General features: G+C 42.0%; 2 protein-coding genes across 18 annotated transcripts in view; one reads left to right on the top strand and one right to left on the bottom strand.

The window, feature by feature from the left end:
* chd6 (chromodomain helicase DNA binding protein 6) overlaps positions 1-3,744 on the bottom strand; it is a 197,865-nt gene extending 194,121 nt beyond the window's left edge. The window contains exon 1 of one of the 2 annotated variants that reach the window (XM_029113752.2): positions 3,655-3,744. The gene's annotated coding sequence lies outside the window, so the exon portion shown is untranslated. Of the gene's footprint in view, positions 1-3,365; positions 3,500-3,654 lie in introns of those variants that run through there. The other variant, XM_029113754.2, reaches the window with a different exon arrangement.
* Positions 3,745-9,154: 5,410 nt separating this feature from the next.
* The window catches only part of ripor3 (RIPOR family member 3), a 135,299-nt gene continuing 118,720 nt past the window's right edge, over positions 9,155-25,733 (top strand). For 4 of the 16 annotated variants that reach the window (XM_020044428.2, XM_020044425.2, XM_020044427.2 and 1 more), the window contains exon 1: positions 9,160-9,534. The gene's annotated coding sequence lies outside the window, so the exon portion shown is untranslated. Of the gene's footprint in view, positions 9,535-10,483; positions 10,559-25,733 lie in introns of those variants that run through there. The other 12 variants (XR_002196327.2, XR_002196325.2, XR_002196326.2 and 9 more) reach the window with 7 other exon arrangements.

Here is a 25,733-nt window from a genome sequence, read left to right as displayed (position 1 = left end):
TGGCATTTGCAAGGCATTTGATATATCCTTTATAAAGTTCCATTACCTTTTTACGCAGGTCTTTTGACAGTTCTTTTCTGCTCCCTGTGGCTCAGTATCTAGCATGCTCAGTGCATCCATGTGATAGCTGACAAACTCATTGTCTATTTATACACAGACACTAACTGCAATTTAAAAAGCCACAGGTGTGGGAAATTCTCCTTCAATTGCCATTTTCACCTGTGTGTGTCACCTTGTGTGTCTGTAACAATGCCAAACATTCAAAGGCATGTAAACTTTTGATCAGGGCCATTTTGGGTAATTTCTGTTATCATTATGATTTAAAAATGAGCCAAACAACAATGTGATAATAAATGGTTTCATGTGATCACTATCATTAAATAAAAAATTTAAAAATTGGGAGAGTCAGTCATATTTTTAACATCAATGCCAACATTTTACAATTTCTCCAAATGTATGCAATCTTATGAGCAAAACTGTATATATGGTTTCTTCTTTGCATGCTAAAATTGTAACTTGCTTTTCTGGATGCAGCGATGTACTGTTTTCATATACAATGGTTTTCGGAAGTGTTCCAGAGCCCGTGCAGTGATGTCCACTACAGAATCTTGTCTGTTATTACTGCAGTGCCACTGAGGGCTGAAATATCACGGCCATCCAATACTGGTTTTCAGGCTTGTCCCTTGCGTACAGAGATTTCTTACGATTCTCTGAAGCTTTTACTGGTATTATGTATCGTAGATGATGAGATCCCCAAACTCTTTGCAATTTTACATTGAAAAACATTATTCTTAAATTGTTGCACTATTTGCCTTTTCAGTCTTTCACAGAGAGGTTAGTCACTCCCTATGTTTACTTCGGAAAGCCTCTTCCTCTCTGGAATACTCTTTTCATACCCAATCATGTTACTGTTGCCAATTAACCTAATTAGTTGTGAGATATTCCACCAGGTTTTTTTTGCATTACACAACTATTCCATTCTTTTGTTGCCCCTTTTACAACGTTTATGAAAACTGTTGCTGGCATCAAATTCAAAGTGGGCATGTATTTTTCAAGAAACAATAACATTTCTCAGTCTCAACATTTGATATGTTGTCTTTGTACTATTTTCTATTGAATATAGGGTTTAAATGATTTTCACATCTTTGCATTCTGTTTTTATTTCCATTTTACACAGTGTCCAAACTTTTTGGAAACAGGGTTGTAAAATAACTGTACAGGATGAATATGATCAAGCAATCTTCTTATTTGAAAAGGTGGATTTCTGCTGGTCAGGGCCTTTGTATTCAGTACCTCCTAGATTCCACAGATATATCTGCGGGCAAAAATGTTGCTGTGGCAATGTTGATATTATGCATGGTAGTACGCAATGATTTTTCTCAAATTTGTCACTACAATTGGCTGACAAGGGAAGAAGTTTGTTGGCATGTGAATCTGCAATGGAGCTTGAAATTCTATCCTTCTTAAACTGCAATAATGGGTCGGCCTAATACAGTGACAAAGGAAATATTTTTCTGTTTTAGTTGGAAATAATTGTACCTTGTAATATCCAGGGAATTGTTAATTGTTGAACATTTTGAGATTACTGAATCGTATTAAAAGGTTGTCATATTGTACGGTTATTGTCCACAGAGATTTAACCATTATTACAGCTACAGAGTATTAACAAAGTTTATACATGTTTCACTTTACATTAAAGAAGAATAACAGTCACATGATCATCCCATTGAAATGGCCAAGATCCTCCAAAAACATATTGTTCTTAAAAAGTGACTTAATCGTGTCTCAGACATTTAGCCACCAATCACAATCTAAATAAGATTCAGGTGTGCAGCAAGTTGTTTGGAGAGAGGGACTGCATCTCTGCACTTTCTGCTTCAATAGAATAGAATCAGTTGTCCCACTTATGTTGTCTTCTAAACCAGTGGTTCCAAACCAGGGGTACTAGGACACCTGGGGGTACTTGGCCTCTCCACAGGGGATACTTGAAAACACTCATGACACCATAGACTTCCTAGTGAAATTAGCATGAGAGGGTACTTCAGGGGTACTACAAGCAGTGCAAAACATTTTTTGGGGTACAGTAACTGAAAAAGTTTGGGAGCCACTTTTCTAAACCAATGATTTGTTTGCAAGGTGGGACTTTTCAGCTGGAAAGAGATTTCAGGTGGATGTTCATGTGTCTGTTGTTCCCCGATAACTTGCTTACACTTTGGTAAGTGCATGACTACCTCAAGTATATCCTATATAACTGTGACTACCACAAGTATATCCTATATAACTACATTGTTCTAACATAATATACAGTATAACATTAGACCCGGTATGCAGCGTTTACACAGGTTTATTTATCATCTCTTTGTCACAAATATCTTCAGACCATGTTTTGTGGTAATGTAGCCATAACAAATATAAACAGAAATTAATAAATTGAAGGTAACCAGTAGTCAATTATTTGGCAGCTACTGGTGTTCAATTATATTACCATGTAAAAACATAGAAGTACCTATGTAACTACAATGTTGTACAGTCGCAATCATGATGAGGATAGAGGACTCAACTTGGATAGAACTATTTTTAACACTGTCATTGCTTTCAGGGTCTTTCACCATTTTGAAGTAGTCAACATGATTTAACGGTTACCATTAAATACATAGACATGAAATAAATATATCAAACGAAATATTGAATAGAATGGGAAGCCCTGTCTAATTCATTCTGGCTATATGCATTTTTTCCAGGTGTATTCCAGGCACATACCTTTTGAAAATCTCCCCAGATGTCCCACTGATTTCTAATATGAAGTTCAGTCCAGAATAAAAGCTACATTAAGGTTATGTCTTATAACTTATATTTTGGGATATTTGGTTTGTTTACACGTTCACAATGGAACCTCAAGTGGTGCAGGTGGCTAGAGGGCTTTTAGGCTACCTTTGCCACCAGGGTCTTTGTTTTCTGTTTGACACCGAGCGTGTTCATGTTGTACCTGGTGTAGGTGTGCTGCATTTTGGTTCGACCGAAACGAATAATGTACCTACCTGCTAGAAAGTGCCTATCCTAAGATCTGTGCTGGCTATCATGAAGTACTAGGCTGTAGAACAGAATTGCTAGAACTGATCTTCTACAAGTTGTCTGGCAAATTTAAGTTCGTATACGATTAAGCTTTAACCATCTAAACATCTTCCAAAAATAACACTAGATCGGCGGTAGCGTGTCCTATTTATATTAGCAATCTATCGAGCTAGCCAGCCTGCTAACTAATGTCACTGCAATGATGTTATATATTCCAGTCCTTACACGTGTTAACACCCCCTTAAACTCCTCGCAGGAACATCGCCGCTACCCCAAAATAAGACCTCACCTACCTGGGCGACACCGGTCAGGGCATCATTTGCCGAAAACGCTTTACCCCCGCATTTTATTTCCAAGGACACAAAAACGCCATGACAGTTTAGAAAAATGCATAAAAAATTAGAGGGGGTGGGAGACCGGGGAAAAAACTCCGTGCAATTTCTTAATCCTTATAAAGCACAAGAGCAGAGGAGTTCATTCATGTGGGATGCATGAGTTCGAGACTCACCAACAACCGCACCACAACACAGGACCCCGCATACAACACAGAATAAAAAAATTAAAGTTAAAAGACCTACTTACCTAAAATGGCTACTGCAGCAGCCAAAATACAAACAGCTATTATTTGGTGAAGTTTAGCACTGGCCGCCTGCTACAACAGCCTAACCTTAATTGGACCCGTAACATTCTATTTTTCATTGGCTGCACCACAGCGCAGCTGGGTCGATGGATATTTCCATTGGTCCTCCAGCTGTCAAACAAGGAGTGCCGTTTTATGTTTGTCTGAGAGCTACATATTGCAAGCACCATTGTGCAGTTTTAGTTATTTGCGTTGATGTGAACCTTATTGTGATTGGTTGTATTCTACTACTTTGCTTACCATAAAACCGAACGAAAAAATTTCTTTCGGCCACGATAGACCCTCGGTTTCGCTTTTGTGCCGTGTCGTTTGACCCGTATTTGTTTAATTCTTTCAATGCTGTGTGCCTCTCCGGCGGTTTTATATTTCTTCTTCCTTGCATCCACCAATCATCGTGCCCTTTACTCCATCATTACATCGTTGAAGGGGGAACATTTTTACATTCCACGTCTTTGCTCGTGTTCCATTTCCCGGATGTGAAATCTCCTGGATTCTAAGCGTTGGCATTTGGCAGTATTTAGATTGTATTCAGTCGATCAACTGTAAAGTAATCAGAATTAGTGACAAAATGTTCTGATTCCTCATAATTTACTTGATTCCTCATATATGGTGTTTGTAGGTTGGTTGCAGAACCTATTGGTCAAAATAAATTGGAAACAGGCCCTATCCGATCTGTATGTGAGGTGTCTTGCTTACCAGGGTGTTTAGGAGAGGTCAGGTGGGTCAGCGCCCAGAAGTAGCCTCCCTGTGCTGTAGGCTAGGGGTTACTTTATAAGTGAGATATTCAATGTACATAGTTTACTTTGATTAATGCCTGTGACATATATGCTAGATGTAAGGAAAATATGCTTGGTAAATAAGTACCAGCAGTTGAAAAAGCCAGGTGAGTGAGTTGAATGTTGTTATTCAAAGCCCATGCCACTCTTCACAACAGATGGGTTGGAATCTGTCCTATCCTATGCCATCTTTTAATCTCCATACCACTTTTATTTTAGGACTTAACTCCTCTGGGATTAAATCTAAGCGGTAGATGCACTATTAGTAACAAGTCATCATTGTCCTTAGTTGAAAGAAAGTGAGCAATAAGCTATATTTATAATTTATTTCCAGTACATTAGAACACAGTAGGCCTTTAATTATTTTTTTTTATAGCATTGTTAAAGTAAGAATTGTATTGTGATGTTTCGCTTGTGTATGCTATGCATGTGACCATCCAGACACTTAACGGAATTGTCACAATAACCTTTCTTATAACATTGGTACCATTTTTCAACATGTCACAATAAGCTTTGCTGTTACATTAGTACCAGTTTTCAACATGCCACAATAGACATTAATTTACATTTTGTTACAACTTCTCACCACGTCACAATATGCTTTGCTTTCACATTGGTACCAGTTCTCAACATATCACAATATACTTTGTTATGACATTGGTACAAGTTTTCAACATGCCACAGTGAGCATGGTTTAACAAATCTTTTTTTATGTTTAAAAGTTTTAGCAAGTTACCATTATGACGTGTTATAATAATATGAATATGTCCTCATTGACATACCTGGTTAAATGAAGGCAAAGACAATTTTAATCTAATTAATTAATCAAGTCTTCATAAACACCACATGAATCCAGTACTTTACAAATAATCTAACCACTATTTATATATATATATATATATATATATATATATATATATATATATATATATATATAGACAATGGCTTATGAAGAAGTTTCTGAAACGTCTACAATGTATAGGATTTACGTGTGAAAATGCCTTATTGGTAATGTATTTAGACCCCTTCACTATTTCCACATTTCTTTACATTATAGCCTTATTCTAAAATAGATAAAATCACAAATTCCCCTCATCAATCTACACACAATACCTCACAATGAGATTTTTTTTTTTTAGAAATTCTGGCAAATGTATTAACAAAGAAAATATTTAAATATCACATTTACATAAGGATTCAGACTCTTTGCTATAATACTATAAATTGAGCTCTGGTGCATCCTGTTTCCTTCGATCATTCTTGGGATGTTTCTACAACTTTGTGACAGGATTGTGTCGAGGCACAGATCTTGGGAAGGGTATCAAACATTTTCGCAGCACTAACAGTATCTAAGAACACAGTGGCCTCCATCATTGAAAGCTCTGGCCTCCAAGAGTTGGCCAACTGGTCAAAGTGAGCAGGGACATTTGTCAGGGAGTTGACCAAGTACTCAATGGTCATTCTGAAAGAGCCCCAGAGTTCCTTTGTGGAGATAGTTGTCTTTCTGGAAGGTTCTCCTATCTCTGCAACATTCCACCAATCAGGCCTTTATGGTTGAGTGGCTAGATGGAAGACTCCTCAGTAAAAGTAGTCTTTAGATGCCGTTTGTCAAACTCCAAGTGGGGTTTACAGATGATGGAGGCCATGGTGACTTGGGGACCTTCAGTGCTGCAGAAAAGTTTTGGTACCCTCCCCAAGATCTGTGCATCAACACAGTCCTGTCGTGGGATATACAGTATAGGCAATTACTGCAACATGGCCTGGTTCAGTCAACTGTCGGACCTCATATAGACAGGTGTTTGCCTTTCCAATCAATTGAATTTACCACAGCTGGACTCCAATCAAGTTGTAGAAACATCTCAAGGATGATCAGTGGGAACTGGACGAATCTGAGCTCGATTTCAAGTGTCATATAAAATGGTTTGAATACTTATATAAATGGGATATATCCATATTTTTTTTTTATACATTTGTACAAACTACATTTTTCTATACATTTCTAAAAACAAAAAATATATTTTTTGCTTTGTTACTATGTGTGTAGACTGATGAAGGGAAAAATCTATTTAGTGTATTTTAGAATGGTTGTAACGTAATAAAATGCTGAAAAACTGAACGGGTCTGAAAACTTTCCAAATGCACTGCATTTTTCAAAATGGGACTGAAATCTTATTTTTGATATTCTGAAGCAATAACTGATGCCAATGTGTGCAATAGAGGCTACACATGCTTACATTGCCAATGCATTGATTAAGTCTCCATCTCAAGAACTTAGTTGACCAGTGACTGCAGTAACCTAAGCACCATGATGGTGTAGCAAAGAGAAGGAAACTGAATTAAACCAGTAGGGTTCAATTTGCTTAAAATCTGAGTTTCATTGTAAGTACAGTGAATATAACTGCCTTAATAAGCAAGCGTTCAGACAATAAAAAAATCACAATGGTCCACGCTTTTTAATTCTCATGGCATATGCATTCTGTGGGGCTAAATGAGACTTGAGCATTTGATGAGAAACATACTTGGTTCAGAAAGGGTTAAAGCTGTTTGGCATCTGTTCCGTGCTTCCCTGCAATCCCCGGCACTCGCCTGGTCTCCCAGCTCTTCCACTCCTCTCCTCACAAGCTTGGCCCTCTGCCCAGATAGAGCTGGAAAGTCTAATCTTTTTTCTTTGATTTAGACCTTAAACTTCTCTGCTTTTGTCAGCGAAGTTGTTTCTTTCTTCAAGTCTTTGTTTGAAGCAAGTTAACATAGCAAGTACCCAGTTTCATGGCTTTGGGTCTTCCTATCAAGTTAGGTTGTTAGTAAACATTTCACTGACTGTCTGATTAGTCAGTACCATGACTGTTTAATGAATGTTCATTCTCAGTAGCCTTTAATATGAATGTGGAAAAAGACTAACCATAGGGCAATCCAATTGGCTTGTCACAATAGCTTGTATCATTTTGTCAGTGTTAGGATTTGACTGAAAATAACAGCCCAGAGAAGGTCAACCAACATTCTGGTCCCAGTTCATCCCTTTGAGAATGTAAAGTGTCTTAATTTGCTTCAAAGGATACATTATTGTACTTAGACGTGTGTCAATAATATCTAATTTTGTCACTCTCCTATCTTCCACTGTGGATCTGTCTTGCATTTTCTATTTATTTGAACCTCCACCCTGTTCCCTAACATTTATTTAACTAATCTTACTAAACCTTAATCCATATTTAAATCTTAACCCAAACCCAAAAGCTTAAAAAATAATTTAGAAAATCAGAATGTGTTCCTGTTTCATGTTCTCATGTGATATGAGAACATAATGAGGAAATTTGATCCAGAAAAAGCAGGGAAATTAGTACAAACACCGACACAAATGCTAACAAGAAACAATTGTATATGCATTTTGCCGTTTTTTAAGTTAATTACATTATCATTTTGTCAGTCTATCATTTTGTCAGTGTTTGGTTATTTGTTATGCTATGTTTTGCAAGTTTTTGTGTAGACCCCAGGCGTTTATGTGTTAATGTGGATCCAAAGAAATAATTAATTCCATGGAACTTCCTGAAGTCGGTAAATAGGATGAATTAACTGCACTGCAATGTAGATGAGTATATCATTAATTTAGCAAGTTGTAAATTTAACAACAGGGGGCACTGTTGTGTCACATTCACCACATGCACAGACTGGTTATACCAATTCACTGGTTACATGCAGAATAAGATGTCAGTATGATTGCTTGCTTTGGTTGGAGCAGAATAGTTTGAGTTACTCCACAACAGGGCAAGCATGCAAAAATATTCTCAGGAATGTAATAAAAAAAAGGTTTATAATGCAAAGAAAAATTGCAAACCCTCCTAGACACATGGCAACTTATCTGTATTCCCCTTGTTTTACCTGTAAGTATGATTTAGAAGACATTTTCTTTTTTTGCTCTAACCTCTAGGTTACCCTGCCGACTGTTTTAGTCTCAGACTAATGCTTATAAAACTTTAAACCTGATGGACATTTATGCTTTATGCTATTGATTGGTCAGTGGTGAAGAGCCAATTACAGGTATGGAAAGATTTCCTCCACATACAGATGCTTAAACTCAGTCTACACTGTCTTACCATTACATGATGTGGGGAGTGAGGCGGGGGCCTCTCAATATGATAGATTGTTTAGGATGGACGAGTGTCTCACATTTCTTATCTCTTTTTGCATGTGTTTCAACGGAGAGGGAAGGCCTGTTTTTAAGCCACCCTTCTTTCACAAAAGGACCTCGAAAAGCACTTGGTCATAGAGATATTATGGATTATATTTAATTCAATCTTTCAGAGTGCAGATGTGTTTTCCAAGCATGCTGTTTGGGTAATCCTGTGTGTAGTAGAATTGTAAAAACTCTATGTAGTAAAGCTGCATGGAATGCACGATTGCCAAGTTTTTCATTTTAAACATGCTGCCAAACATGAAACTGGCGGGGGGGGGGGGATCTGTGAGGCATTTAAATGTACAGCTTTGAAGCAACTCTGGGACAGCAAGACAAAGAAGATAAATTAGAAGAGAAGGGAAAAAGACAGCGAAAACAATTAAATTACACTGAAAACAGTGGGAGAAGGGAAGAGTGTTAAAAGGAGGAAAATTTGACTATAAACTGTAGGAGAGGGGAAGAGGTAAAGAGAGATAGAGAGAGTAAAAAGGCATATGGGGCTGGGGAAAAGAGTGCAGAGGAGGAGTGGAGACCTTTGGACAAGAGAGAGAGTGAGAGGGGGAATGAAATGGAGCGGGAGAGAGAGAGTGCAATGGCAGAAAAGGGGAGCGGTGAGAGGAAGAGAGAGTTTGCTGAGTGTGAGTAGTATTAGATGTGTCCAGTCTCTCTTCTAAGGGGCTTCTTGGAATCAAGTGTCAATTCTACCTCCTGTAGTCTTTCAGCTGAGCCGTTTTTCTGCTATCAGGAGTTAGCAGGCAGCTGCCCAGCCTACAGTCACACACACACACACACCAACAGTGCTGGAGATGAGCACAGAAGTATTTCAAGAAGCTGCCGGTTACACAGTCAGCTTGGGATAGGAGTACATTCTCTATCAGGTACGATCAAAATATATTTTTATTACACAATTTCTCTTCCTCTTTCACAAGCAAAGGCATTGCATGCTTGGGCTGTGTTCATTCAAGTGTCCATCCATGTATACATTCCAAGGCAATGACTCATCAAGATGACAGTCACATAGCCAATTTTGACGGAACGTTTTTAGTAAAATGTTTGGACACAATGTGCATGTTTGCATCTGTATAGAGCTTATACATTTGATAAAGTTGTGTACACAGTCAACTCTGCCATGGTTTCTCATGAACCCCTCTTGGCTGTTTTTTGCCAGATCAAACATAAACATTGAGGCTCTCCTACACGCCTCCTAAATGAGTCAGCAAGGCTAAAGGGTTTGATGATCATGCCTTGTCACAAACGACCTCCTGTGTTTATTTTTCTTTTCCATCTATGTGATGTGGAAACTTGACGGCTTTCAAAGCTGTGCTTTCGACAGTGGGGGAACTGCTATCTTAAATTTAAACACAACATTCAGTGATATTGCAGGGAACCTGTGCAAATGTTGTGGCTGTGTTTACTGGGTTACTTTAGCTTTGGGTTTCTCCCAGAGATCAAAAAGCAGATATTGAAGTAACACACACATTTAGATGAGTAATAGGAGCTAATGGAGATTTGACACACACTAATCTAAAGCAGCTATTAGGGTTCAAGCCAGACATGTCCCACGTGTGAAGACCAGGGTAAGAGGGAGCATTGCTGCACGATCCTTCAAATTAATATAAAATGAGAAAATGGCTAAATAATGCCACTGACAAATGGCTGAACATAATTCCCTTACCTTGCATATGTTTTTGTAATGGTACCATAACACTAAGTAGTAGATTGTCATCATATTCCTCTATTCCCTCCGCTCTTGACAGGCCCGGTGCCATGTGGGGGGAGGGGGGGGCCCTTGTGACCACCAGTTTTGGTTCTCCATATACACAGCATTTGACATATGAATTAGACCTGGTCCGGTTATGACAGTCACACGTCAGGATCAGCTTTACGTGCGGATACAGTGAGGTAAAACATTTGATCCCCGGCTGATTTTGTACGTTTGCCCACTGAAATTATCAGTCTATAATTTTAATGGTAGGTTTATTTGAACAGTGAGAGACAGAAGAACAACAAAAAAAAAAACGCATATCAAAACATTTATACATTGATGAGTGAAATAAGTATTTGATCCCCTCTCAATCAGAAAGATTTCTGGCTCCCAGGTGTCTTTTATACAGGTAACGAGCTGAGATTAGGAGCACACTCTTAAAGGGAGTGCTCCTAATATCAGCTTGTTACCTGTATAAAAGACACCTATCCACAGAAGCAATCAATCAATCAGATTCCAAACTGTCCACCATGGCCAAAACCAAAGAGCTGTCCAAGGATGTCAGGGACAAGATTGTAGACCTACACAAGGCTGGAATGGGCCACAAGACCATCGCCAAGCAGCTTGGTGAGAAGGTGACAACAGTTGGTGCAATTATTCGCAAATGGAAGAAACAAAAGAACAGTCAATCTCCCTCGGTTTTGGGCTCCATGCAACATCTCACCTTGTGGAGTTGCAATGATCATGAGAACGATGAGGAATCAGCCCAGAACTACACAGGAGGATCTTGTCAATGATCTCAGGGCAGCTGGGACCATAGTCACCAAGAAAACAATTAGTAACACACTGCACCGTGAAAGACTTAAATCCTGCAGCGCCCACAAGGTCCCCCTGCTCAAGAAAGCACATGTACAGGCCCGTCTGAAATTTTCCAATTGACAGTTTGTAAGGAATGGGTGTGAATGGTTGTAGCATCGATGGCCTCTCCACCCTTCTCCTAGCTGTCTTCCTCCTGCATTGTTGTGGCAGAGCACCCTTGAGGGCAACAAGCTTTGATCAATTCAATCAATCACATTACTTTTATAAACCCTTTTTTACGACAGCATTTTTCACAAAGTGCTTTTACATATACCCAGCCTTAAACAACAAAGAGCAACCAAGAACATGTGTTGATGTACTGTGGCTAGGAAAAATTTAGGGTCAAATAAACCTAGAAAGGAACCATAATCTGATTTGTGGCCAGTCTTCTTTTGACCATGCCGGGTGAAAATTACAAGAGTACTTGACCTTTTGGCCCACATCAATGTTTTTGTCCAAAATGCAGATCCTTGAAAAATTATTTAAACCCTTGACCAATTCTCTCATACAATTAAATTACAAATGGCACATTGACATTTTCTTATAAAGAATAAAACTCAAAATCAATTATTGTTGGGTGACATTGGTGTTTTTAAATTGGCAGTCCTCAAATGTCATCCAACCGACCAGTAGAACGGGCCAAAATCCTCCCAACACTAACTGTGTGCAAAGCTGGTATAGACTATATTTACCATTGCAGGGAAAGGTGGCTCTATCCAATATTTGTGTCAGGATTGAAGCAATATAATAAAAAAATACAAAATCATAAATATTTCCAATAACATGAACAATGTCAGAATACAACAATATAGTTTGCCAATGCCGATATATCATTTGTATTTCAGTAATATGAAATAATTGGTCAGTGGATAGAATATGTGTGTAAAGCACAATGACCCATTGATATGCAGGAAAACTAGTAGCTGTCTAAAGAGTCGGACCTCATGCATCTCATCATTAGAACATTTTGTTGTGTGTTAACGTCACGCTAATGTTGAATATATAACTAGAAAACATCCAGCATTGTGTTAAACTGACTAAAGTTTCTTATGAGGTTTACTTCCACCACAAATGGCATCTATGAACTCTGGCTTTTGCCACTGGTCATTTTAATAGCTTAATACTAGAATCATGCTACTTGGAACAGTCATAAGAATTAAACAATTACTAACGAGACTGAAGATGAGGTTAACACTGCCAAAGCTATTTCATTTCATTGCACAACAATGTTAATTTTTCTATTATACATGAACAACATTGATACAGTAACTATCAATATAGGTGATGATAACTTACTTTTTTGTCAAATGAGAAGACCATAGAATCGTGGAAACACTTCCTCTTTTACTGCGCAAGTGGTTGTGGTCTATTACCCCAAAAAGCATGCACGAATCCATCAGAAAGAGCAGACCATCCGGGAATCTTTGGCATACTATTTTCAACGTACTATGGTTTCAGACATACAAATCTTCTCGCATATTTATCTGGCATGTATGTATGCGATTTGAGATTCAGCCCAAGTCTTTTATTTGTCAAGTTTACCAAATAACTAGCATCATTCTGAACAATGAAATTCTTATGACATGTCACGCAACATCTATGCAGTAATTAAGAAATATAGAAAGCAAAAATAATAGCAAAAAATATACATAACAATAGTGACTAGAGGAAATTCCAGATAACGTATGAAAGGGAATAAGGACAGTATGAATAGAAATCATAAATATTATAAATATAAGTGTTGTAGTGCCTATAAGTGGATACACTAAAAAGTGCTAATGCACATAGAAAGTGACAAGAGCATATGAAGTGTTCATTTAATAAATAGATCAATGTTGCTGCTTGAGGAGCCCAATGGTCTGGGGGTAAGAATAGTTGTGACTCTGGAAGTACATGATCAGCATCATCATCATCATCTTCCGCTTATCCGGGGCCGGGTCGCGGGGGCAGCAGTCTAAGCAGAGATGCCCAGACATCCCTCTCCCTAGACACTTCCTCCAGCTCTTCCGGGGGGACACTGAGGCGTTCCCAGGCCAGCCGGGAGACATAGTCCCTCCAGCGTGTCCTTGGTCTTCCCCGGGGTCTCCTCCCGGTGGGACGGGACCAGAACACCTTCCCGGAAGGCGTTCCAGAGGCATCCGAAACAGATGCCCAAGCCACCTCAGCTGACCCCTCTCGATGTGGAGGAGCAGCGGCTCTACTCTGAGCTCCTCCCTGGTGACTGAGCTTCTCACCCTATCTCTAAGGGATCGCCCAGCCACCCTGCGGAGAAAGCTCATTTCGGCCGCCTGTATCCGGGATCTTGTCCTTTCGGACCCAAAGCTCATGACCATAGGTGAGAGTAGGAATGTAGATTGACCGTTAAATCGAGAGCTTCGCCTTGCGGCTCAGCTCTTTCTTCACCACGACAGACCGATACATCAACCGCATTACTGCAGAAGCTGCACCGATTTGTCTGTCAATCTCCCGTTCCATCCTTCCCTCACTCGTGAACAAGACCCCTAAATACTTAAACTCCTCCACTTGAGGCAAGCACTCTCCACCAACCTGAAGTGGGCAAGCCACCCTTTTCCGATTGAGGACCATGGCCTCGGATTTAGAGGTACTGATTCTCATCCCCACTGCTTCACACTCGGCTGCAAACCATCCCAGTGCATGCTGAAGGTCCTGGTTTGAAGGGGCCAACACGACAACATCATCCGCAAAGAGCTGAGACAAAATCGTGTGGTCCCCAAACCTGACACCCTCCGGCCCCTGGCTGCGCCTAGAAATTCTGTCCATAAAAATTACGAACAGAACCGGCGACAAAGGGCAGCCCTGCTGGAGTCCAACATGCACCGGGAACAAGTCTGACCAAGCTCCTGCTTCGGTCGTACAGGGACCTGACAGCCCTTAGCAAAGGACCCAGGACCCCATATTCCCGAAGCACTCTCCACAGGATGCCGCGAAGGACACAGTCGAATGCCTTCTCCAAATCCACAGAACACATATGGATTGGTTGGGCGAACTCCCATGAACCCTCCAACACCCCGTAGAGGGTATAGAGCAGGTCCAGTGTTTCACGGCCCGGACGAAAACCACACTGTTCCTCCTGAATCTGAGGTTCTACTATCGGCCGTATTCTCCTCTCCAGAACCCTGGCATAGACTTTCCCGGGGAGGCTGAGAAGTGTGATCCCCCTATAGTTGGAACACACCCTCCGGTCCCCCTTCTTAAAAAGAGGGACCACCACTGCCATCCCAGAGGCACTGTCCCCGACTGCCACGCAATGTTGCACAGGCGTGTCAACCAGAGACAGCCCCACAACATCCACAGACTTGAGGTACTCAGGGCGGATCTCATCCACCCCCGGTGCCTTGCCACTGAGGAGTTTCTTGACTACCTCTGTGACTACAGCCCGGGTGATGGACGAGTCCACCTCTTAAGCCCTCATCCTCTGCTTCCTCAATGGAAGACGTGACGGCGGGATTGAGGAGATCCTCTAAGTACTCCTTCCACCGCCCGACGACATCCACATTTGAGGTCAACAGCTGCCCACCTCTACTGTAAACAGCGTTGGTAGGGCACTGTTTCCCTCTCCTGAGGCGCCGGATGTTTTGCCAGAATCTTTTCGAGGCCAGCCGATATTCCTTCTCCATGGCCTCACCGAACTCCTCCCAGGCCCGAGTTTTTGCCTCCACAACCACCCGGGCTGCAGTTCGCTTGGCCTGCCGGTACCCGTCAGCTGCCTCAGGAGTCCCACAAGCCAACCAGGCCTGATAGGAGTGACGGCATCCCTTACTTCCAGTGTCCACCACCGGGTTCGGGGATTGCCGCCTCGACAGGCACAGGAACATGGTCCACTCGGACTCAATATCTCCAGCCTCCCTCGGGATCCAGTCGAAGCTCTGCCGGAGGTGGGAGTTAAAGATCTCTCTGACAGGAGACTCGGCCAGATGTTCCCAGCAGACCCTTACAGTAAGCTTGGGCCTGCCGAGTCTGTCCAGCTTCCTCACCCGCCATCGGATCCAACTCACCACCAGGTGGTGATCAGTTGACAGCTCCGCCCCTCTCTTCACCTGAGTGTCCAAGACATACGGCCTCAGGTCAGTTGAAACGACAACAAAGTCGATCATCGACCTGTGGCCTAGGGTGTCCTGGTGCCACGTGCACTGATGGACGCACTGATGGACACCCTTATGCTTGAACATGGTGTTCGTTATGGACAAACTGTGACTAGCACAGAAGTCCAATAACTGAACACCACTCGGGTTCAGATCAGGGGGGCCGTTCCACCCAATCACGCCCCTCCAGGTGTCACTGTCGTTGCCCACGTGGGCGTTGAAGTCCCCCAGTAGAACGATAGAGTCCCCAGTTGGAGCACTTTCCAGCACCCCTCCCAGAGACTCCAAGAAGGTTGTGTACTCTGCACTGCGGTTCGGCCCGTCGGCACAAACAACAGTGAGAGACCTATCCCCGACCCGTAGGCACAGGGAAACGACTGCTGGGGAGCTATAAGCAAACCCATACCAGCCCGCCGCCTCTCACCATGGGCAACTCCAGAGTGGTGAAGAGTCCATCCTCTCTCAAGGAGTGTGGTTCCAGAGCCCAAGCCATGCGTAGAGGTGATCCCGACTACCTCTAGTCGGAACCTCTCAACCTCACGCACGATCTCAGGCTCCTTCCCCACCAGCGAGGTGACGTTCCACGTCCCTAGAGCTAGTTTCCGTGTCCAGGGATCGGGCTGTCTAGGCCCCCGCCTTCGACTGCCGATCCTCTCCGCACCGGCCCCTTATGGTCCCTCCTGTGGGTGGTGAGCCCACGGGAAGGCGGCCCCACGTCGCTCCTTCGGGCTGAGCCCTCATAGGGAAAGGCCTCATAGGGAAAGGCCCGGCCACCAGGCGCTCGCGTACGAGCCCCAACCCCGGGCATGGCTCCAGGGTGGGGTCCCGGCTGCGCCATACCGGGCGACATCACGGACCTCAACATTTTTATCATCATTAAGGGGTTTTGAACAGCTCTTAGTCTGACCCGTCGCCTAGGACCTGTTTGCCTTGGGAGACCCTACCAGGGGCATATAGCCCCAGACAACATAGCTCCTAGGGTCACTCGGGTACTCAAACCCCTCCACCATGTCTGCCATATAAGATATATCAGACGGCAGCAGTGTGAACAGACCATAGCCTGGGTGGCTGTGGTCTTTTATAGCATTAAGATTACTTTTCACTGGAACTAAGGGGCCTAGCTCAAACCCTGAAACAAAGCCCCAGACCATTATCTCTCCTCCACCAAACTTTACAGTAGGTATTATGCATTCTGGTAGGTAGTGTTCTCTTGGCATCCGCCACACCCAGATTCGTCCATCAGCCTGCTAGATAGTGAAGCGTGTTTCATCATTCCAAAGAACATGTTTGCACTGCTCCAGCCGACATTTGGCATTTTGTATGTTGATGCAAGGCTTGCGTACAACTTCCCATTTTGTGAAGCTCCCAACACAAAGTTCTTGTGCTGATGGTGCTTCCAAAGGCAGTTAGGAACTCTGTGATGAGTGCTGCAAGAGTTGATAGGCAATCTTTAAAACACTATGCGCTTCAGCACTTACCACTTTGTAGCTTGGTAGGTGTTGCTCATAGATGCTTCCACTTCACAATTATGGCACCTACAGTTGACCAGGGCAGATATAGTAGGGCAGAAATTTCACAGTGACTTGTGGCAAAGACAGCATCATATGACAGTGCCACATTTAAAGTCACTGAGCTCTTCTGTATGTATACAGAAGTAAATTTTTGTACTGTCAATTTTTGTCTATGGAGATTTAATGGCTATGTGCTGGATTTTATGCACCTGGGAGCAATGGGAGTGGCTGAAATATCTGAAATAAAAAATTAGTAGGGATGTCCACATACTTTTAGTATTGTATGTAAACTCAGTCAGACACATTTAACACTTACTTTATTCCAAGATGGCTATCATTTTTGGTAACAAAATGTGTGTATTCATCCTTCCAGAAAGAAAACAGCATCATATGGCCTTCCACATAAGAAGCTAATGATAAATAGAAACAAACATGTCAATTGTCTTTGTCTTTTTATCTTTAATGAGACCCTTGACCTGTCTTTTGGCTGTCCCTGTTCATTTAATAAACGTGTTACTTTGTCTGACGTCTGCATCTGGGTCTTACCTGAGGATATGATAGTATGAACTGGCCACGGCTGACCCAGCAAACTCGGACCAGCTGTGCAACACCATTTCCTCTAAAGGAGCCACCATTGGTAGTCACAAGGAATTGCTTCAAGGTCTTGTGGAGGGGGTCCAAACCTTGGCCACATGCCATGACCAGGCGTTGGACAACTTGGTGGTGCAATTCTGCAGGTTGCCTAGGAGGCAGCCTACTACAACAGTAATCTCTCAGCCCTTCAATAACTTGGCTGTTAGCATTTCCACCTCACCCATCACTCCGCCTTCCCAGGAGCCCCACTTACCTTCCCCAGAACGGTTCATTGGAGACTCTGGCACCTGTCAAGCAATTCTAGCTAAGTGTTACCTGATCTTCGAGCTTCAGCCCTCCTCCTTCCCCTTGAATGGCTTCATCATGCTGATGTTCGGAAGGGCTCTCACCTGGGCTACAGCAAAATGGGAAAAACAATCGGCCAAATGTGTCAGAATGGACGAGTTTGTGGGAGAGGTAAAAAAGGTTTTTGATGCCCCATTCTCCAGGAGAGAGGCTGCCTGGAAGCTATTCCAACTTCGACAAAGTTCTCGCAGTGTGGTGTACTATGCGGTGGATTTCCGCATGTTGGCAGTGAAGAGTGCCTGGAACCCGGAAGCTCTGTTCGATATGTTCCTACATGGCATCTTGGAGTAGGTCAAGGACAAGCTTGCAGTCCATTCTGCCATTCCCACTGCCTGAAGTCAGCGCAACCCGGGATGTCTTCCTAGGGGCTCAGAAGTTGCCCTGGAACTCTCCGCCATTCCTGCGGAATACCATGACCTCCAGGAAGTGTTCAGCAAGACCCGGGCCACTTCACTTCCGCCACATCGACCATATTACTGCAGGATTTACCTTCTCCCTAGCATTACTCCGCCCTGGGGTCGACTTTATTCTCGGGACCGGAGACCAAGGCTATGGAGACCTACATCAGGGACTCTCTTGTTGCAGGGTTGATCCATCCTTCTTCCTCTCCCGCTGGTACAGGGTTAGGGTTATCAGCTGTTTATTAAGAGAATCAGCTGTTTATTAAGGCAGTAATGCTTTGGATGTCAGAGTGGGGTCCTGACCTGCGTTCTGCCCTGGACCTTAAACTACATCCCTGCACCCTCTCCCACCATCTCAACGCCACAGAAAAGAATTACGATATGGGGAATTGCAAGATTCTGGCAGGGAAGGTGGCGTTGGAGGAATGGAGGCACTGGCTGGAGGGGGTAGAACATTCATTTTGTGGACCGACCACAAAAACCTGGAGCATCTCAGCACTGCCAAGCGTCTTAACTCCAGGCAAGCTAGCTGATCCTAGCTCCCCAGAAGATAATGGGTCAGGGGACACTGTGTAAGGCATAAACATCCACTCTGCCACACAGTCCACCAGCAGACCACTTACTATTCCTGAACATTCTCCCACTGATCTTGGCCCAACAGCGCCAGCTAAATTCAGGGCAGTAATATTGTTGAGGGCAGTAGCAACACTTGCAGTTCTAGAGGTTTAAGCTTTCAAAAAATCCCTCTTGGCTAATCCAAATCTTATTAAGGAAATATTTGCCACATTGAAAACCAATCACAACTTGTCTTTCCGAATACTATTATGTCACCCAAAAATGGTTGGAGGGAAAATGTTTGTGGGGGTTTTCTCTTTCCGTGGCTGTTGTGGGTTTTTACTACGCTTATTACGTACATTGTTTCTCGTTATTTAGACACTACATACGACTTTGATATTAATACACATGAAATACATCTTCAACATGTCATTCCTGGAGACAAAAAAAACATTGGACCCAAAGACATTTCTGTCAGTTTTTCAACTTGCTGCATACTCTTTGGGGCTGCAGGCTTGGTATCAGTACAACAGCCTATTTTGAGTGAATTTGACCAATGAAATATGATTTAATATCAAAAGAATTATAGCAGCACAAAAAATCTTTTTTATCGCACAAACCAGCACGAAAAATTCATAAAGGTCTCCTGCCATTTGGAAAGTCCAGTCGGAATCCCAAAAACGACACCTGTGCAGTGTGGTCCAACCTTTTTCTTTCATAACGTGACTAAACCGAGGCCTGTAGCTTTAACTATTTGCAAGCTATTGAACTTTGAATGTCTGAATTTCTATGAAATATCGAACGTAAAACTATCTTTAAAACGGTGGTGGACCGTTAGGGAGACGTTAGCTACTATTTACAGAAGAGAGCTTGCTTCAGATGAGCGAGTTACGTTCAAAGCATCAAACTCAACCGAACATGCCAAATGAACACGATTATATTCCATTTCTATACGATTTGTAAGAAGTTCCATGCGATGGAACGGTTGACGAAAAAGAGAAATCAAGGAGCAAATATATTGACTGATATATTGATTTATTTAAGGGGGCTAATTAACGCGACGTCCCTGGTGGATAATAAATGTAGTTTTTACTGACAAACGCCAACTGCATTGCAACCAAAAAATCATAGACCAACCAAAACAACTATAAAGAACTCAGAATTCGGTCCCCTACAATTTACTTGATTATTGTTTTGCATCATTAAAAAAGTCAAGGTAAAAATACTTTTATCGCCAGTTATTAAAATAAACGTCAATACCTCAGACCCAATGTAACTTTTATAATAGACCATCAGATATAGCAACAGGAACAACTGCCATATCATGAACGTCATTCAGTATAATAATTTAGGAAATTATAAACATTATTTAAAACATTAATTCAAAGAAATGTCAATAGCTCAGATCCAATAAAACGTATATGGAAATAACTGCTGATATAGCATCAGGTATAGCTGCTCTACCATCAACAATTTAGTTTTACAAATAAATCGAATGGCTATCAACACAAGGCCGTAAAACTATAAATGTTGAGCACGTCACCGTACACTCTCACATGACATTACTAACAACGCAGATTTGCAGAAGTATAAACCAAGCTATGCCCTGCCCACTGGTTGGTTAGCTCATAATTCAAGCGCCTTGGCTAGGTACGTCTATTACATCTATTTGACATTACATCGGTTATCAAAATATTAGCACCCAGCTAGCTAACATACAACATACACTGGTTTACTGGTGACTACATGAACCAATTCTTCCTGATGCTGTTCACCCTCACTGTCTGAAAAAGTGTAAAGTTCATTCCCTAACAAGTAATTAAAAAAATCACTGGCTACCTTGCCAGTTACCCAAAGCTATAGTGGTGCTAGCTTGGAATGTATTGCTCAGCAGCAATACTGCACTGCTACAGTAGCAACATTAACTTAACAAATTTGTAACGCTACTAGGCTTAGTTGGATCACATCCTCTGGGTAGGCAGACACGTTTGTGTTACAGATGGTATATTAATTTCTTATCAGAAATTCATCCTTTCCACAGTCACATTAGAAGACAGAAGATAGGCTAATATACTGATTCTGGCTCCTGTTCAAAATGCTGTTCATTATTATGTATACACTGCTCCAAAAAATTAAGGGAATACATTATCATCACAATATAACACCAAAGCAATTAAACTTCAGGAATATCAGTCTGTCCAGTTAGGAAGCATAAGCAATTGTGAATCAATATCACCTGTTTTGGTGCAAATGAAAATGACAACAGGTGCACTGGAGAGGCAACATCAAGACAACCCCTAAAAAGGGAATGGCTTTGTAGGTGGTGGCCACAGACAATTGCTCTATCCTTATCCTATCTGACTGATTTTCTCATGTTTAGCATTTTGCTATTGCCCTTGTCACTATTGGTAGCATGTGGCAGCACCTCCAGCCCATTCAGGTTGCACAGGTAGTCCAGCTCCTCCAGGATGGCACATTCATATGTGCCAATGCAAAAAGGTTTGCTGTGTCTCCCAGTAGTCTCAAGAGCAGGGAGGACATACCAGGAGATGGGCCATTACATGAGGAGAGCTGGACAGGGCCGTAAAAGGGCATCAACCCAGCAGCAGGACTGCTATCATCTCCTTTGTGCAAGGAGGAATAGGAGGAGCACTGCCAGAACCCTACAGAATTCAGCTGGCTACTGGTGTGCATGTTTCTAATCGAACTGTCAGAAACAGACTCCATGAGCGTGGCATGAGGGCCCGAAATCATTTAGTGGGACCTGTGCTCACAGCCCAGCACCATGCTGCACAATTGGCGTACACCAGAGAACACCAGAATTGTCAGGTCTGCCATTTGTGCCCCGTTCTCTTCACAGATGAGAGCAGGTTCACACTGAGCATGTGACAGACGTGAAAGAGTCTGGAGACACCGTGGGGAACGTTATGCTGCCTGCAACATCATCCACCATGATTTGGCTGTGGGTCAGAAATCCTCATTCTCAGAACTTACGCTCGTGCAGTGGGCCCTGGGTTCCTCATGGTGCAGTACAATGCCTGGTCTCATGTGGCCAGAGTGTGTAGGCAGTTCCTGGATGACAAAGGCATTGATGCCATTGACTGGCCCTCACATTCCCCAGACCTGAATCCAGTATCGGTAAATCCGACGCCGCCAAGTAGCACCAGCCAAGTAGCACCACAGACTGTCCAGGAGTTCACTGATGCCCTGATCCATGTCTGGGAGGAGATCCCCTAGGACACCATCCATTGTCTCATCAGGAGCGTGCCCAGGCGTTTCCGTGAATGCATACAGGCATGTGGGCGCCATTGACACTACTGAGCCACATTATGAGTTGCTATGATGAAATAGGGGTGAGAACAAATAGTCGAATTGTGGACATTTCGGCAAGGATGGCATTTATTCCAATTTTTTAAAGTTACCAAAAATCTATTCTACCTATGGACTTACTTGGCGGCAGTATTGACGGGTTATTTCTTATAGGCTAAACAAATCTTGTTAACGGGCAAGTACAGGAAAATGTCACAGCTAGTGAACGCATACCTGTGCATCCCGGAAACATCTGTATCAGTTGTACCGGTTGATAGGTTTTTCTCGGCTCCGGGCCTGATGGTCAACAGACTACGTAAGCCTACTCGTCTACTGCCGGAAGCTCGTGGACATGCACATGTTTCTAAACAAGCATTAATAATCATAATAAAATAGACATTGTCTAATGATTCTTAAAATTTTTGTTAAGATCTTGCATCTATGCATGCGCTAACCAGATCTTGTTATTTTTTTGTTAATTAATTTTATATAATCTATTCCTATTAAGCTTTACTTCCAAGGATATTTTTTTTATTCATTCGAACTGGAACGCATCGGTAGGTTTGTTTGATGCAGTGCAGACTGTAACGTTTCTCTGTTACTCTATATATTAAGTGTAGTTTCGTTTGGAAAGTATGGTTTTAAGGGATTGTATATAAAAATAGCTGGCTAGTTGGTCTAATACATTTTGTATTTTGTTACTATGGCCAGAAAACATTGACAAAAAGACATTAGCTAATGTAAGGCAATTCATACATATTTCTCTGCTAATTCATCGGAAAAAGTGCAGGTTTTTTGATGATGTTTATAGTTAATTTGCAATTGTAATTATTGGAAAAGCTTGTAACAATATCTTGAAATAAATCACTTGTTCTAAAATACTAACGACTTAACAGGCCTGTGCATTAGGTTATTTGCTGCTGTTATGGCATTTCTGAATCTGAATATCTCCAGTGTTGCCAACTTTCGCAAGTCAAACACGAAACCGTAGCTTCAAAAACAAGCCTAAAACAAGCCCAATACTGCTATGGCGTGTTACAGTCAATGAATGAGCCTGCAACATATTAAACTGAAGCCAATCAGAGTTTGAAACGCATAACATGTATTTTAACAACAACAAACAAAAAATGATTTACAAAAAATATTAAAACGTCAACAACGCGTATATGGAGGGCAGGCACCATCACTCATCTCTGATCACCTGCTTACAGAATATGAGAGGAGAGATGAAAAATGGGGCCAGGAGCACTAAGGGGGAGCATAAAATACATTAGTAAATGTATCTAATATTAGTAGGCTATATACAGTGTGGAGAACAAGTATTTGATACACTGCCGATTTTGCAGGTTTTCCCACTTACATGGAGAGGTTTGTAATTTTACATAGGTACTCTTCAACTGATGGAATCTAAAACAAAAATCCAGAAAATCACATTGTATGATTTTTAAATAATTAATTAGCATTTTATTGCATGATAAGTATTTGATGCATCAGAAAAGCAGAACTTAATATTTGGTACAGAAACCTTTGTTCATACATTTCCTGTAGTTCTTGACCAGGTTTGCACACACTGCAGCAGGGATTTTGGCCCACTCCTCCATACAGACCTTATCCAGATCCTTCAGGTTTCAAGGCTGTCGCTGGGCAATACGGACTTTCAGCTCCCTCCAAAGATTTTCTATTGGGTTCAGGTCTGGAGACTGGCTAGGCCACTCCAGGACCTTGAGATGCTTCTTACGGAGTCACTCCTTAGTTGCCCTGGCTGTGTGTTTCGGGTCATTGTCATGCTGGAAGACCCAGCCACGACCCATCTTCAATGCTCTTACTCAGGTAAGGAGGTTGTTGGCCAAGATCTCGCGACACATGGCCCCATCTATCCTCCCCTCAATACGGTGCAGTCGTCCTGTCCCCTTTGCAGAAAAGCATCCCCAAAGAATTATGTTTCCACCTCCATGCTTCACGGTTGGGATGGTGTTGTGGTTGTACTCATCCTTCTTCTTCCTCCAAACATGGCGAGTGGAGTTTAGACCAAAAAGCTCTATTTTTGTCTCATCAGACCACATGACCTTCTCCCATTCCTCCTCTGGATCATCCAGATGGTCATTGGCAAACTTCAGACGGGCCTGGACATGCGCTGGCTTGAGCAGGGGGACCTTGCGTATGCTGCAGGATTTTAATCCATGACGGTGTACTGTGTTACTAATGGTTTTCTTTGAGACTGTGGTCCCAGCTCTCTTCAGGTCATTGACCAGGTGCTGCCGTGTAGTTCTGGGCTGATCCCTCACCTTCCTCACGATCATTGATGCCCCACTAGGTGAGATCTTGCATGGAGCTCCAGACCGAGGGAGATTGACTGTCATCTTGAACTTCTTCCATTTTCTAATAATTGCGCCAACAGTTGTTGCCTTCTCACCAAGCTGCTTGCCTATTGTCCTGTAGCCCATCCCAGCCGTGTGCAGGTCTACAATTGTATCCCTGGTGTCCTTACACAGCTCTCTGGTCTTGGCCATTGTGGAGAGGTTGGAGTCTGTTTGATTGAGTGTGTGGACGAGTTCAAACAGGTGTAGTTAATACAGGTAATGAGTGGAGAACAGGAGGGCTTCTTAAAGAAAAACTAACAGGTCTGTGAGAGCCGGAATTCTTATTGGTTGGTAGATGATAAAATACTTATATCATGCAATAAAATGCTAATTAATTATTTAAAAATCATACAATGCTTTGCAGTATCTGCACAGAGCTTTACTGACATCACGCACCACTTGATGTACACAGTCTTTGTTGTACTTTTTGCCATACTTGGACCACTTTGTCGGCGGCGTTGTTTTTGGAAATGTATCTAGTACTATGAATGATGACTCATCATCACTGCTGTACTAAGTGTCTAAATATTTAATACTTTTACCATACTTCTTTATACTCCCCATCCTACTCTTTCAAAAATAGCTGCTAGTTTACGTTATGTATATTATTGCCATACTTGCCATAGGCAAGTATAATTTCAATACCACCACCAATATTGCTGCTAGTTTACAATACTGTTTCTAAACTGCTGCTAATGTACAGTGTTATGTATATTATTGCTTTCTCTTCTTGTTATATTTTTGCTGTGTATATATTTTCCTTCTGAATTCTCACTCTGGTTGTAGTGTGCTATGTCACCATTCATTAGCTTATTACACTCATGTATCTATAATATTCAATAATTCTACCAAATTGCTGCTAGTTTACATTATGTATATTACTGTCTTACTTGCCATATCTATAATCAATAATAGGCTAATACCCAGATTGCTGCTAGTTTACAGTACACTCTTTTAAACTGCTGCTAGTGTGCAGTGTTGATTTTTTTGTATGGATATATTTCTGTTATATATTCTTCTTTACTCTCACTACGTAGTTGTCGGTTGCCATGTCACAATAATAACATTTTTCAGGATGACGATTTATTTATTGTGAGGCTGTGAGCAGACAGTGTCAATCAATGCATTTAGGGAAAGTAGCGACCATAAATGTACAAAAACGAAATCGCTTGTCATATGTTCCTAAAAAGCGATCAAACCTTTTAAAACAAGCCCTAACAGCATACCGCGATCGTAATTATTTCAAGCGACTTCATAAAAAACAACCCGCGTATTATAAGCGGACTTGCCAATACTGAATGTCTCCCTAGTAAAAGTATTTCTAACCTAATTGTTA

The sequence above is a fragment of the Esox lucius genome, chromosome 17 (genome assembly GCF_011004845.1).
Source record: "Esox lucius isolate fEsoLuc1 chromosome 17, fEsoLuc1.pri, whole genome shotgun sequence".
In the NCBI taxonomy this organism is placed as follows: Eukaryota; Metazoa; Chordata; class Actinopteri; order Esociformes; family Esocidae; genus Esox; species Esox lucius.
Note: the sequence above shows the minus strand (reverse complement) of the source record. Positions and strands in the feature narration are given on the sequence as shown.